The 15,112-nt window shown below is 33.5% G+C and overlaps 1 protein-coding gene across 1 annotated transcript in view; it reads left to right on the top strand.

The window, feature by feature from the left end:
• The window catches only part of NAALADL2 (N-acetylated alpha-linked acidic dipeptidase like 2), a 977,694-nt gene that overhangs the window by 373,555 nt on the left and 589,027 nt on the right, over positions 1-15,112 (top strand). The gene's annotated exons all lie outside the window — the stretch shown is intronic.

Raw genomic sequence — 15,112 nt, 5'->3', positions numbered from 1 at the left:
GACCAGGCTGGTCTCAAACTCCTGACCTCATGATCTCCCCACCTCAGCCTCCCAAAGTGCTGGGATTACAGGTGTGAGCCACTGCACCGAGATACGAATATTTACGTGTTGGTAAAACACAGGATATGGGAACACCCAATGTAATTTGAAGGAAACAAGTTTTCAACCTCTGGAGTGTATCTAAAATATTGATTCACAAGTGCTTTAGATGTTTTGCATACTCTTGTTTTCAGATCATGACTAGCAACATAACTGAATTAATGAAAAAAAATCAGAAAAATTTTACTCCGTTCATTTGTTTTTGGTTATGTATGTGATGAGTATACCCCAGCTAGGCACATATGCCAAAACTTACACAGGGAGATATAAATACATATAAGAATCAGGACATTTCAGTTATTGAGAGAAACATGGTGGAAAGCTTGTCCAGCAACATCATGTGCTCATTTCCAGTTTGCAGTCCTCGCAGAAGCTTTGTTTTTCCGAAAATATCAGGCAAAAGAAGCAACTCCGCTTTGTACCACTTCCTTGCTTAGTAATCAAATGTTTTTATTCTGTTCATTTCACATGTACCAAAAATTAGTTCAAGCATTCCCAAACAGCATGATTTAGTTTGGAAATAGATGCATATATTTTGAAAGACTCTAAAAATAGTCTGCCGGCCGTCCATGAGAAGTAATGCTAAAGGTGGCAACTACCAGAAGTTGCTTGGTTGATACTTATTTCTCAAGTTAGCTTAACAGTGTTCAATATAATTACGTAACATTATTATCACTGTGAAAAGAGCAATGACTGACTCTAAGAAATATCAAAGCTCTAGTTTTAACCACATACCAACTCATGCATTATGTGGTCTTTAGCTAACCATTGAACCAAACATTGAAAATAAGCTTGCAACCATATTTCCAAGAAGCAAAACAAGGATTTGGAGTAACAGGCTCTAAAGAGTTAAATCATTTTCCTGGGAAATTGGCTTGAGTTTTTGTCTTCATTGGGGTTTGTATTTGTTAGGAACATCCAGATGCATTGACTGATGAGAGAAATTAAATCAGTTTGTACATATAGAAGCCATAGAAATGGCAGTGACTAACAAATAAAGGGCAGTGGGACATGAATAGATAGTGTCTGTGCTAATTTAGCTGTCATTAATGTATAGCCTGACCACATTTCTAGAAAGTATTATGGCGAATTTCAGTGTTGTTTTTTTTTTTTTTTTTTTTTTTTTGCGCTAAATTTTGAGGCAAAATGAAGCACACTGGATGAATGGTGTGGCTTGATGAAATTAAGGTAATTGGCTTATTATTTATAAACCAATACATCTAAGAAACCCAATAATCTTATTAAGGTTTTAGTTAGTTTATATATTATGTAAATTCCAAGGAGGAGACAATTAGTCAAGGGATACTTATTAAAAACCCATGGGCTATATACAAAAGAAATATGCACAATGCATATCAGAGAGTCTAAAATGATTTACAACATTTTAAATTTATTCTAACTGGCATGTCTGTCACATTATGAGAAATCTTAACATCCACTAATCAAAGGTAGTCGTTGAGAGTCATAATAAGGCAATCTGAGTTGTCTTACAGGTGCTATTGTTCCAAGGGAGGTTTATTTGTTTTTGCTTTTGTTTAAAACTCTTTTTTTATCCAAATATAATATATACGCAGCAAAGCATACAAACCTTAAGTGAATTTTTTTTTTTGCCTATCTTTCAACAAGTGTATTTGATATAATAATGCTATCATCAATAATATTTTTTCTTAAAATTTTAATTTTCTAATTGTCTGTTACTTTTAATGCTCTTTTCCAAACTTAGGGAAATAATCTTTCTTTTTTAAAGTGGTAAGCCAGAATGTTTGATTTTTGAATATTAAGTCAACCTTGCATTACTAAAACAAATGCTGCTAGGTCATAATGCAAATGCACTTGTCTTTTTATATAAATACAATTTACAAATTTTTTTTCTGTTACAAGTATATTTATAAAGGATATTTGACGATAATTTTTCTTATAATATTTTTGATATGTTTTGACGTCAAAATTTTGTTGGCCTCATAAGAAGTTTTGGACAATTCTGTTTTATTGATTCTTACATGTGTCTGTTATAACTGATTTCTTTTTAAAATACGTAAAAAAATTAATCTGGAGGACAACTGGGTTTGGAAGGATTTTTTTTTTTTTTTCTGGGAAGGATATATTTATATTATTAACTATTTTTTAAGTAGATGTTGAATATTTAGATTTTCTTTTCTTTTGTGACAGTTTTGGTAGCTTGGATTTTTAAGGACATTTTTCTGCTTTACAAAATTTTTCAATGTATTGCCATAATTCCTGTCAAAATATATTCTTATCTGTTTAATGTCTGTAAGATCTATTATGATGCCTCACCTTTTTCATCTTAAGATGGATAATTTGTGCCTTCTCCCTCCTTCTTTTTTCTTTTCATGAATAGCGTTATTGGAGCTGGTCAAATATATAGCCAGTATTTCCCTTTGTTGAGTTTTTCTTCTGTACACTTGTCTTCATTTTTATTCATTTTTGCTATTATTTTTATTTCCTTTTTAAAATTTTCATTTGAGTTTTTATATCATTGACTTTTTCTAATTTATTTAAATTGAATTCAGATCATTGATCTTTTTCTTTCATTAAAAAAAATACATTTACTTAAGGCAATACATTTCTCTAAGCACTGCTTTGACTGATTCCCACAAGTACTGTTATGTATGTTTCCATTATTGTTAATTTCAAGATATTTTAGCCTGGGCATGGTGGCTCAAGTCTGTAATCCCAGCACTTTGAGAGGCTGAGGTGGGCAGATCACCTGAGGTCAGGAGTTCAAGACCAGCCTGGCCAACATGGTAAAACTCCGTCTCTACAAAAATACAGAAAAAAAATCAGCCAACCATGATGGCAGGTGCCTGTAATCTCAGCTACTTGGGAGGCTAAGGTGGGAGAATCACTTGAACTCAGGAGGTGGAGGTTGCAGTGAGCTGAGATTGTGCCAATGCACTCTAGCCTGGGTGACAGAGCAAGACTCCATTTGAAAAAAAAAAAAAAAAAGATTTTTTTATTATTCTATTTTAATTTCACCATTGACTTCTTGGTTATTTAGAAGGCATTGTTCAATTTCCAAGAAGCTAAGAGGTTCTACTCTTTTGTTATTTATTTCTAATTTAATTCCATTGAGTTTACGGCATATATACTCTATGGTTTTGGTTTCTTTAAGTATTGAGACTTGCTTTATGGCCTACCATATAGGCAATTTTTGTAAACATTTCATGTGCACTTATAAAGTTATTGGATATACTTTTCTGTATATGTCAAATTTGTCAACTCATCCATTTTCTTATTTTTCTTTTTCTGCTTATTCTATTCTTTACAGAGGGGTTTAGTAAAATTTCTGACTTTGATTGCTGAGTTGCATTTTTGTACCTTCAGTTTTGCTTTATAAGTTGTGAAACCTGTCTTACTTAACCAGATATCATGACAATATATCTGTTTCTACTTAATAACTCAACCACTGCAGCTACACAATGGCTTCCAATAGTAGATAATCAGTGGTTATTTATTTATTTATTTATTTATGGAGAGTAGATATTCAGTGGTTATTTATTTATTCATATTTTTGGAGACGGAGTCTCACTCTGTCACCCAGGCTGGAGTGCAGTGGCTTGATATAGCCTCACTGCAATTTTTGCATCCTGGCTTCAAGCAGTTCTCCTGTGTCAGTCTCCCAAGTACCTGGGACTACCGGCGCCCACCACCATGCCTGGCTAATTTTTGTGTGTGTATATTTTAGTACAGATGGGGTTTCACCATGTTGCCCAGGCTGGTCTTGAACTCCTGAGCTCAGGCAATCCACCTGCCTCAGCCTCCCAAAGTGTCAGTGGTTATTTTTTGTGAAAAAATATAGCTGAATATGAATGTGAGAATAAGTATCCCATGGCAAAGTCCAGAAAAATGTAGTTAGCACAGTGTAGGTAAGAGTTGACCATTGCCAAAGAAGTTAAGATGGTTTTGCCAGATTCTCCCATATAGAAAATGTTGTATTTCCTTAGACATAGTAGATATCCAATAGGTACTTGTTGCAATGGTGAGAGTTCTAATATATTTGTTTCTTTCTAAATCTGGGAATATATTAGCTATCTACTTGTACTTTCATGAACTAGATTAGCATCACTTTTCCATATTAAGTAGTATGAATTTAGGCACTCACATTCACACAATGACATCTTATGATCTAGACTAAAATAAGGTCCAACGTCTCTACTATTACTGGAAAACTTGAAATTCTCTGAGATGTTTCCTACTTATCTGCTTCTCAGACTTGATGCTGACAACTTACTCTGCCAACCTTCATTAATTGGCACGTCCATAAGCAGAACAGGAAAAACACATATCATTCAGTGTGTTCTTGGAAACCTCCCATTATTTTCTACAAGAAACATGAACTGGAGCAGTAGTTCTCAATGTTTTGGCCTCAGGACTCCTTTACATTCTTACATACTATTGAGATCTTCAAACTGCTTATGTTTTTGAAAGTTATATATGTCCATGTTTAATTTATATAGGATTAAAACTGATACATTTTAAAAAGATATTAATTTATTAAAAAATAAAAATTCCATTACATGTTAAGAATACAGCATTTTATGAAAAAATAACTGTTTTTCAAAGAAAAAACATTTAGAGAGAAAAGTGGCATTGTTTTATATTTTTCAAATCTCTTTAATGTCTGGTTTAATAAAACACTGCTAGATTCTCATATCTGTTTCTGCATTCAACCTGTTGTGGTATTTTTCCTCCAGCTTTATTGAAGTGTGATTGACAAAATTGAATATATTTAGGGTATGCAACATAATGATTTCATATATGTAGACCTTATATAATTACCACAATCAACTTAATTAACACATCCATCACTACCCATAGTGTGTGTGTGTGTGTGTGTGTGTGTGTGTGTGTGTGTGTATGTGTGTATGTGGTAAGGACACTGTTCTCTTATCAAATTGCAAGTAAATAATACAATATTGTTAACCATAGTCACAACTCTATATATTATATTCCTGGTATTTATTCATCTTCTTACTGAAAGTTTGTACCTTTTCATCATACCTCTCCATTTCTTCCACCACCATATACCTCCACCTCCTGGCAACCACCATGCTACATTCTGATTCTATTAGTTTGATTTTTTTTTTTTCTTTTAGATTTCACATAATTGAGATGATGCGGTACTTGTCTTTCTGTTTGTGGCTAATTAGATATTAGTATAGTATCCTCCAGGTTCATCCATATTGTTATGAATGGCAAGATTCCTGTATTTTGATGGCTGAATGAGAGTTCATTTTATAGATACCACATATTCTTTACCCATTCATTCACTGATGGGCACTTGGGTTGTTTTCATATCTTGACTATCATGAAAAACTATGCAATGAAGATAGGCATGTGAATATTTCTTTGAGATAAAGATATAATTTTCTTTGGCTATATACTCACAAGAAAATATGTAAAAATTTGAATCCAGTGTCTAGAATAGTACATTAAAATATCATGAATTGTTTTGGATTAAAAAGACTGTAAAATAGGAGCTTTATAATTCCAACCATAAAATGAAGCTAAGTTTCATATATATTTTCTGATGCAGTTTTTACAGTATTCTCAGTACTTGGGACAAATCATTTAGGAAAGAAGGAGAAGAAGGGAAGTTACATTTGTAAGTGTCTGGAGGTACTAGAGACTATGCTAAGGACTTTACATATGTTCTAAAAAACTCTAAATGCTGGAAGAAACTCTATAAAATGTTACTGTTCAACATATTTCCATGTTGAAACTGAGGGTGGACAATTGCAATGTTAAAACGGAGGGTTCTTAAGTTTTGAAGGGGAGGTGAAGGTTAAAGAAAGAGAGTTGGTGGCTCTACAGCAACACAGGTTTATGGCAAGCACAACTTACGGAGGTGGGAACCAGTCAGAGCCCACTGCGGCCTACAGGCTGGGATAATTATAAGTCTGGGTGGGAGTAGTCTGGGCGGTTTGGCTTGCTTCCTGGAGGATATTGATAAGATGTTCTTATGATCACGCAATTTGGCCCTTTTTCCAGAGGACTGTGATAGGATGTTCCTTGGATGTCTGCCCAGCAGGATATGATAAGGAAGTCAGGTAACTGGGCAGGATGTGCCTCACACCGCTAACCCCTGTGGAAGGTTTCACTCTGACCAGGGCCTGCAAAATGGCTGAGGACTTACAAAATGGCGCAACTTGGACTAACAAGGGTCAGAATGTATTAATATGTATAAGATCATCTAGCTTGTATGCTTAAACCAGAGGTTAAGCTCTCCTTTGCTGAATCCAAAAATCTAGAATCATTTTACTCTCCATCCTCCTCTTCCCAAAACTCCCATCTCCACCCACTCACTACCCACTGCCAAACTTTTGCTGAAAGTCCGCTCTCCTGGTATCATGGATAATTCATTAGGTTCCGTAGACTAGGTCCTGGCCCATTAAGAATAGTATATGTTAGAAATATACCATTGTCAATGCTGTTCATTTCTGGTCTGGCAAGAAACCTCTTTTTTCTGTCTTCATGTATACAGTAGAGATGTAAGCATGTAAAGGATAGCTTATTCAAATACCAAAATGTGTAGCATGCTTCAAAACACTTTTTATCTCTATTGTTTTAGAATTTATATTTTTCATTTTTGTGTTCATACTATCATTACTTCCAAAGGCCAGCCATCTCTACAGATTTATTTCAATGTATTTCATAAGTTTGGATGGGTTAACAGTTGTCTCATGATTTTTGTAACTTGCCATGTAAAGACAAGTTGATTTAATTAAGATGATTTCATTGCTTTGGTGCTGAAATGAGTCTGCCCAGGAAGGAAGGTAGTGTGGGTTAACAACTGAAAAATAACATATAAGTTCTTACAAGCTTTAAATTTTGTTCTGATGTAATCATTATAATTCATTGTTCTGGCATAATCTTCACCTGTTTGCATTGTCACAGAGAGATGACATCTAAAAATTATGTTTAAAATATATCTTCCCCATTATATAAAATTACCATTACTATTTTAGTCAGTCTTGCAGGGCTACTCAAGATTTCGTTTAGAAAATGAACTAAAATAAGTGTATAACATCTTAAAATTATATTTTCAATATAGTCTTAAAGGTATATTTACTTAGTAAAAAATATTTCCTGAACATTGGTTGTGGTTACTATTTACTAAGTGCTAGACTTCTGTAGTTGAATTTTTAGGATGTGTTAAAAAGGGTAAGACTACTACTTGTCTTTTAAAAAGCTGAATTTTTGGCCGGGCGCGGTGGCTCAAGCCTGTAATCCCAGCACTTTGGGAGGCCGAGACGGGTGGATCACGAGGTCAGGAGATCGAGACCATCCTGGCTAACATGGTGAAACCCCCGTCTCTACTAAAAATACAAAAAACTAGCCGGGCGAGGTGGCGGGCGCCTGTAGTCCCAGCTACTTCGGAGGCTGAGGCAGGAGAATGGCGTAAACCCAGGAGGCGGAGCTTGCAGTGAGCTGAGGTCCGGCCACTGCACTCCAGCCCTGGCGACAGAGCAAGACTCCGTCTCAAAAAAAAAAAAAAAAAAAAAAAAAAAAAAAAAGCTGAATTTTTAATATTTCTGAAAGAGATTAATAATCTTTGTGTTAATGACAAGAAAAAGGAATCATTATTAGTGTTTAAGTAGTTTAATTCTCAGTAAATATGCCTATTTTGAAGTGTGATAAAGGCTAGTCATTTCTATTACAATCTTATCAAAATGGAAAAACTTTCTCCCAATTATTTATTCAGTAATCTGTTCACTTACTTGAAAAAAATAGAAATAATGACTCTTTTTATCAAAAGTCTCTGTGTATTGACCACCCAAGTTTATGTCATTGCACTAGAGAACCAAGCAGATGAAATTGAAGACTTGTATTGTCTTACTGATTGGATTAATTTGTCCATTCTGTGAGTCTGCTTTCAGATACGCTGTTGTGTTCTCTCTTGAAATCCAAATATACACTCACTGTTAACCAGAGATGAAATTATCTACTGCACAAATGTGTGCAAGAGTGAAAGATGTAGAGTTATAATACTGGATTTTTTTGTGTGGCACAGGTGATAATAGATGTGTTGACAGTTTGTTATATTTCTGTGTGCTCTGGCTTTTAAATCAAGCTTATCTTACTTATCTTACTGTCATTGGAAACATAAATTGATATAAATATCCAATCAATTAAAGTATTTGTTGTGTATTAGCTGTTTGCCTGGGACTTAAGCAGAGGGCACTGAGCCCATCAGCATGCATTCTATTACTTGTAGAGGAGACAGATATGTACCATGTTTTCCTTGATCAGAAGAGGAGAGACTATTACGTTCTCTGGCAGATAAGCCATTTCTGAACCGATTTTTAAATAGAATGTATAAAAAATCAGTTTTCTTCTTCTTTGTTCAGATGGTTCCCAAACTGTGAAATTCAGTCTATTGTAATTTTGACATAGCTACATTAATTTCCCTGAGCATCATTTTGTCATGAGCATTAAGATTTATTTCCACCTACCTCTTACTATGTAACTATTATTTTACCCAGATACAGTGCTTTCTAACACTCATCATTTTTATTGCTTTTGGGAAGCATCTCAGATTGGGAAACTAGCTGTTTTTTTCTAAATAGTAGCACAGTATAGTGGAAATCTGAGATTCAGTGTAGAATAGTGGAAAACTGACTTATTTAATTTAGGATGTTTAACATCTTGATTGCATTATCTAGCCTTCAATTTCCTTATCTGTAAAGTGGCAACCATAGTAGTTATATCAGAGTTTTTTGTGATGTTTAAGCATAATAGTAGACATTTAATATACAATTTGTAGTTAGTATGCTATTTTAGAAGGTAAGAAGTAGTTGAGCAAGAAACCATGCCTTCATTGGCATGGCATTAGTGGCTGTGTTGCAAGGGAAGGTTACGGGATGCTGTCTTTCCCTCTCAACCATTTAATTCCTTGCTGCTATGTTTGTTACAGTTTGTCATCTGTTTTAATATTTCCAAAGCAAAATTATGAGATTAAAAGGTAATTTCATCCTGTATAGTCTTTAAATTCATCACACACGTATAGTACATGATTCACAGAATTTTACTACATTGGATACCAATTCATATAACAACCTAATGGAATGTTTGCCTTTTTAATACTATATTCGAAATATCACCCGATATAGTATGAGTATCTGCATATGTTATTGTAAATACACATAAGAAAATGTTAGTGGGCATTAATAAATGTGCTGATTTTTTCCATGTGTACTGCTAGTTAATCTTTCTTTAGATGTTTTCTTTCCCCATTCATTTACAGTATACTCTTGGCATTCAACCTGGTGTTAGGAATACTACATGCATGGCTTCCTCCAATTCTGACATCACTGTTGCTCTGTGACTCATACAGTAGCAGGTGTTGAACATTGATATAAACAGAATTTTGTCTATGAAAGCCAAAATTCTCCCATTTCAATCTCCATTGGCCAATGGAACATTAATGCCAAAGTTACTTACAAATTCAAGTCTCAGGCATGACAGTTCATTATGCTGCCTGCCAAAACTACTGGCCCATGGAAACCCTTATTTTAAAAATTAAACCACAGTAAAACTCTCTGTCAAATAAATACCTTGTGATTTTAGATTATACACTTCTATTTTTGCAGCTTTCTCTGAAATTAGTAAACTTAGATTATATTGCAGTTAATTCTTTAATAGAATTTCTCATTTAATACAGAAAACTACTTAATTATAGCAGAGTGATTCACCATAAATCCTGAAACATTTATTGTGGGGAAAAAAGGTATAATAAACTGTTGACATTCTCAATAAAATCTATTTATTTTAACATTCTAAATGATTTCATATTGTTAATAAATATAATCCTTTGACTCAACCATTTGCAACCATAAGACTGTGTTGATGAAGGCTGATTTAAAGCAATTTAAAAATTACATAATTTTAGAACTATGAACTCATATGATCTCTTGAAATCATTTTCTTAAACAAGAGAAGCATATACAATAAACTTGATAAATTTAAAATAAAATTTTAAAAGACATGAGAACTTAAAAGTAATCTTAAGAAGACTACAATTTAAGAGTTATTTTTTAACTTATGATTAAGTATTTGAAATGTTGCCACTGTTTAGAAAGAAATCATATTTTCTAGACACCAGTATTTCTACAATCATGTGTGTCCAAAAATTTTGCTATCATCTTTTAGTATGCATTTTTTGTATTGATATACTTGTATTTTTTAGGTTTCTGTAAAGATAAGCTCATATTCCCTTGAATCCAGTCAACAACTAGAGTATAGGAGAGTTGAATAATCTAATCTCTATTTGGTGAGATAATGTGCCAAATGGTATCACCTCAATCAATTTTGAACAAGTATCTATTCCATTATGAAAGTCTGTGGAAGAAACAGGTTGGGTCATAATTCTTAACTACTTTTCCGCCTTGGATATTGTGGGAGTAGCAATCAATACCTACAAAGAAATCATGTCTTAGGTGTTAGGTGCTCAAGTTAGTGCATTTCCGTTTTGAGTAATTTTTAATAGATATTCTGAAAAATGCATATATGCTGAATACATTATTACGTAAGTACTTTGAAGGACTACTATCCTGAGGTGACAGAATCATAAGAGAAATTCCCAAGGGGGAAAAAAAAAAAAAACTCGAGGAAGAGTACTGTGGCATATGATGAAACCAGAAACCTAGAAATTAGAAAATTAATGTAAGGTAGCACGGAGCCCAATGAAAGAGCTGTGATTCAAAGAATACATTTTTTTAAATTTTTATATTAAAATCATTAAATCAGCAGTTCATAGTTCTTCCATAGTAGGAATATCAGGTACAGACAATTTTTAGTTTAAGAAAAGTTTCTCTTTTAAAAATTCGAATAATATCCAACCTCTTCTAGAGAGCCGATCAAGAAGGAACGCTTGCTATCTCTTTTTGTGTGATTTGTATATTACAAATCAAAATCAGAAGTGATAGCTGAAAGGAACATTACATACCAAATTTACTTTTAAAAATGGATGTGAAAATAATAAATAAAATATTTGTAAAATGCATCACATGATAACTAAAATTATAATTCATTCTATTAGTCTAGCTTATTTTAGGAATGCAAGTTTAATATTTTAAAAATCTAATGTAATCCACCAAATTAAAGAAATAAAACATACAATTGTCTTAATAAATGTATCGGAATTTCTGACAAAATTGAATATCCGTTCATAAAACATCTATTAACAACATGAGAATGGAAGGAATATCTTTAACCCGATATACACATTACAACATGGATGCCTACCATCACACATTATTAATACTTCTTTAAATATTTTCTGGAGTCTGTGCAGTAAACCAAAAAAAAAGTTAAATCTCTAAATAACTAGAAGGGATATAATAAAATCTTAATTATTTTGCATGTGATATAATTTTTTTAAGTAGAAAAAAGGAAGAAAATTATTATAATTAAAAAGAGAGTGTAGCAAGATTACTTTATAGGACAACTGAATAGTATTCCTCTACACCAACAATGGGAAATATTTTAATTTTAAAACATACTTTTATGTTAACATTGACCAGACACTTAACCATTGTCTTAATTTGTTCAGGCTGCTATAACAAAATGCCTTAGATTAGATAACTAGTAAACAACAGACATTTACTTCTTACAATTCTGGAGGCTGGGAAGTTCAAGATCAAAGTGCCTATGGTATCTGGTAAGGGCCTGCTCCCTCCCAGATGGTGCTTTTTAGCTGTGTCTTCACATGATGGAAAGATAATATAATATAATCACCTCCCAAAGACCCCAATCTCTTAATACTATCACCTTGGGGGTTAGGATTTCAATATATGAATAAACATTCAGACTATAGCAATAATATTAAGGATTTATTTTTATATTATTATAAGGATGGCATTTCTTCCCAAAGTGATCTTTAGTCTCAATGTGATTCCAGTCACAATGTTGGCATGGAAATTACTGAGCTCATTTCAATATTCATATGGAAGAGAAAAGAAAAATAATTTAAGATTTCCTGATGAACTAGTAGAGTGACTTGCCCATTCTGGATATTAAGACCTATAATAAAGTTGTAATAATGACAACAGCACATTATTATGGAGATGGAAGAAAAAGACAAATTGAATTGATTTGGGAACGCAGACACACCCAAACACATATGGTAACTCATATACGACAGAGTTATCATTGTACATTAATGGGGCATATTGACAAGGGGTACTACGACTCATGTTGGAAAAAGTGAAACTGGATTCCTGCCTCCTACCACATACCTGCACACATATACACACATGTTCTCCAAGTAAACACTGAAATGTGAAAAACAACTTCTTCAAACTTTTAGGAAAAAAATGAGAATAACTTTATGACCACAGCATTGAGGATTTCTTAAGCACATCAGAAAATGTGAAAACAATTATATTAAAAGCTCTGTGCATTAAAATTATAAACTTTTGTTTATCATAAGGCAATACATTGCAAATAAAAAGAGAAGACAAAAACTAGCGATCTTCTACTTCATAACCAGGGTGGTTGCTTTGACTACTCTTTGTAATTGTATATGCTCTATATTCCGTATATGTTTAAATTATTTCATATTATTAAAAATGATGTTGTAAAGTACATATCCTATAAATTAAAAGTGAAGTAAAGACTGTATACATTTTTTCACTCATTGATTTTAGCTTAGTACTGAAAAATATTTAGAAATCCTCCACAATTGGTACAAATTATTAATTCTTCAGTTGAGCCCCAAAATAAATATTTCATTTGCCTTTGGTGGCCCTTATGGTATAACACACAATGTTTTCAGTTGCTTGCACCATAAAGCAACTGAGACCAACAAAAGGAATGGCAGATTAAACATCTTGCACATTCCCTGGTGGATTTATGTTCATCAATTAACTGTGTAGGGGAGCAAACAAAATATAAAGCAGTCTTCACATTTTTTTTTCTCTTTGTCTGTCAGTGTTAACGATATATTGCTATGTTTGTATAAATAAAATATATATTTTGAAACCTCATTTTATATGGATTTTAACAGAACATTATTGATGCACCTTTGTAAATGACTTTCCCGTCAAATCGTGTTGTTTTAACTCAATTTGCCTGCCCCATCCCCAAAATACAGAGAGAATGCAATAGCAATGGAGAAAGAGGGTAGGAAAAGGTAGAGAACAGATAAAGTAACAACAACAAAACAAGGTGGAAGACAGATCCCTCTTACTGGTAATGAAAAACAATATAATTCTTCTCACCAGCTCTTCCATAAAATTTAGGTGGCACTATTGACTGGTCCAAGTAGATATTAAAAAAAAAAAAAGAAAGAAAAGAAAAGAAAAGAAGAGGGAAGAAAGCATGAATAGGAGTAGCTTCACAAAGATAGGAGATAACTGAGAAACTGTTTTTATTGCATCTTCCTGTGTAGGCCAGCTTCTAAGCTCTGGCCTCAGACTTACCTTTTATCTCTTGTAATGCTTTCTTACCACTATTATGTCTGCTTCTTATTTCTTTTCTAGGCATGTACTGTTGCAGGGGTGTCCAATCTTTTGGCTTTCATGGGCCACATTGGAAGAACACTAATTGTGCTGGGCCACACAATAAAATACATTAACACTAACAATAGCTGATAAGCTAAAAAAAAATAAAAATAAAAATAAAAAATCTTTTTAAAAAGTCTCATAATGTCTCACACCAGTTAGAATGGCAATCATTAAAAAGTCAGGAAACAACAGGTGTTGGAGAGGATGTGGAGAAATAGGAACACTTTTACACTGTTGGTGGGATTGTAAACTAGTTCAACCATTATGGAAAACAGTATGGCAATTCCTCAAGGATCTAGAACTAGATGTACCATATGACCCAGCCATCCCACTACTGGGTATATACCCAAAGGATTATAAATCATGCTGCTATAAAGACACATGCACACGTATGTTTATTGCGGCACTATTCACAATAGCAAAGACTTGGAATCAACCCAAATGTCCATCTGTGACAGACTGGATTAAGAAAATGTGGCACATATACACCATGGAATACTATGCAGCCATAAAAAAGGATGAGTTTGCGTCCTTTGTAGGGACATGGATGCAGCTGGAAACCATCATTCTTAGCAAACTATCACAAGAACAGAAAACCAAACACTGCATGTTCTCACTCATAGGTGGGAACTGAACAATGAGATCACTTGGACTTGGGAAGGGGAACATCACACACCGGGGCCTATTAAGGGGGGGGTAGGGATTGCATTGGGAGTTATACCTGATATAAATGATGAATTGATGGGTGCTGACGAGTTGATGGGTGCAGCACACCAACATGGCACCAGTATACATATGTAACAAACCTACATGTTATGCACATGTACCCTAGAACTTAAAGTATAATAAAAAAAAAAAATTAAAAAAAAAAAAAGAGAAAGCTTACGAATTTGTGTTGGGCCACTTTCAGCGCTGTCCTGTAGCCACATGCAGCCCATGGGCCATAGGTTGAACAACACAGTTTAGGAGTTGTTAAATAAACAGAGTCCTGGAGGAAATAAGTGAGAAAAATAATGTGATGGGCAAACATAACAATAATATCATGATAAACACTTAGATAATAGCTTGGATAGCAATAAGATTCTTTTAAGAAGGTACATTTTTTTCCCCAAAAGGAAATTATTCCTTTTTGGTCCCTTTTTATTAATATTTCAGCCATGAAACTGAAAAAAAACTATCTGGATTAAATTATTTTTATTAAGTTCTCATGTCTGATTCTGTTCTAGGTACTATACACAAATTTTTAACAGATTTTTTTCTTGTTTCTAGTACGTCATAAGCAAAAATAGTGTCACTGGATTATGGGATAGGTATAGGAATAAATATACAAAGTACAGAAAGTACAACACAAACAGTTTCATATTGGTTTGGCAATCTGTGTTTTTGTTTTGATTTTATTGAAAACCGTGCTCATAGCATCATGTAATTTGGCATAAAATTTGTATCTAAAGAGCTCTCTCTGTATTATTTTAAATAGCAATAAC

The sequence above is a fragment of the Rhinopithecus roxellana genome, chromosome 1 (assembly GCF_007565055.1).
Source record: "Rhinopithecus roxellana isolate Shanxi Qingling chromosome 1, ASM756505v1, whole genome shotgun sequence".
In the NCBI taxonomy this organism is placed as follows: Eukaryota; Metazoa; Chordata; class Mammalia; order Primates; family Cercopithecidae; genus Rhinopithecus; species Rhinopithecus roxellana.
Note: the sequence above shows the minus strand (reverse complement) of the source record. Positions and strands in the feature narration are given on the sequence as shown.